At 45.4% G+C, this 1,391-nt stretch overlaps 1 protein-coding gene across 1 annotated transcript in view; it reads left to right on the top strand.

The window, feature by feature from the left end:
- GDPD1 (glycerophosphodiester phosphodiesterase domain containing 1) overlaps positions 1–1,391 on the top strand; it is an 82,616-nt gene that overhangs the window by 42,834 nt on the left and 38,391 nt on the right. The gene's annotated exons all lie outside the window — the stretch shown is intronic.

Raw genomic sequence — 1,391 nt, 5'->3', positions numbered from 1 at the left:
GGCCAACATGGTGAAACCCTATTTCTACTAAAAATACAAAAATTAGCCGGGCGTGGTGACGTGCACCTGTAATCCCAGCTACTTGGGAGGCTGGGGCAGGAGAATCACTTGAACCTGGGAGGCAGAGGTTGCAGTGAGCTGAGATCGCGCCATTGTACTCCAACCTGGACAACAAGAGCGAGACTCTGTCTCAAAAAAAAAAGGAACAATGCTGTGGGGAAAAAAAAAAAAAGAACAACACTGTGTACTGTCAAGTTTCAGGTATCTGAAAGGAATAATAATAATTAGCTTTCCTTTTATATTGCATTCATCTCATATCATAATTGACTTTAGTCTGATGCTCAAATGTGGAGTTGACTGTATTTGGAACAGCCTAATAAACTGTGTGTAAAAACTTGACTCAGAACCATGGCAATGGCTCACATCTGTAATCCCAGCATTTTGGGAGGCTAAGGCAGGAGGATCACTTGATCCCAGGAGTTCGAGACCAGCCTGGGCCACATACAGAGACTCCATCTTTACAAAAATAATAAAAATAATATTAGCCAGGCATGGTGGTATGCACCTGTGGTCCTAGCTAGGGAGGCTGAGGTGGGGGGATTGCTGAGCCCAGGAGGTGGAGGCTGCAGTGAGCCTTGATTGTGTCACTGCACAAAGTGAGACTCTGTCTCAGAAAAAAAAGAAAAAAGAAAAAGAGAGAAAAGAAAACAAGAAACTTGACTCAGATTCGTCAAAAAGTGGTTCCGTTTTTTCTATCCTATTCCCTTGCATAGAATTCTTGCTTACCAGGCCGGGCACAGTGGCTCACACCTGTAATCCCAGCACTTTGGGAGGCCGAGGCAGGTGGATCACTTGAGGTTAGGAGTTTGAGACCAGCTTAGCCAACATGGCGAAACCCTGTCTCTACTAAAAATACAAAAATTTTAAAATTTTTATTATTGTTTTTTGAGATGAACTTTTGTTTCTGTTGCCCAGTGGCACAATCTCAGCTCACTGCAACTGCTGCCTCCCAGGTTCAAGTGATCCTCCTGCCTCAGCCTCCCGTATAGCTGGGATTACAGATGCCCGCCACCACTCCCAACTAATTTTTGTATTTTCAGTAGAGACGAGGTTTTACCACGTTGGCCAGGCTGGTCTTGAATTCCTGACCTCAGGTGATCCGCCCACCTCTTTGTCCCAAAGGGCTAGGATTAGTCATGAGCCACCATGCCTAGTCAAAATACAAAAATTAGCCAGGTGTGGTGATGCACACCTGTAGTCCCAGCTACTTGGGAGGCTGAGGCTAGAGAATCACTTGAACCTGGGAGGCAGAGGTTGCAGTGAGCCAAGATCATGCCATTGCACTCCAGCCTCGGCAACAGAGCAAGACTGTCTCAAAAAAGAAAAAAAAA

The sequence above is a fragment of the Mandrillus leucophaeus genome, unplaced genomic scaffold, assembly GCF_000951045.1.
Source record: "Mandrillus leucophaeus isolate KB7577 unplaced genomic scaffold, Mleu.le_1.0 Scaffold20, whole genome shotgun sequence".
NCBI classification, from domain to species: Eukaryota; Metazoa; Chordata; class Mammalia; order Primates; family Cercopithecidae; genus Mandrillus; species Mandrillus leucophaeus.
Note: the sequence above shows the minus strand (reverse complement) of the source record. Positions and strands in the feature narration are given on the sequence as shown.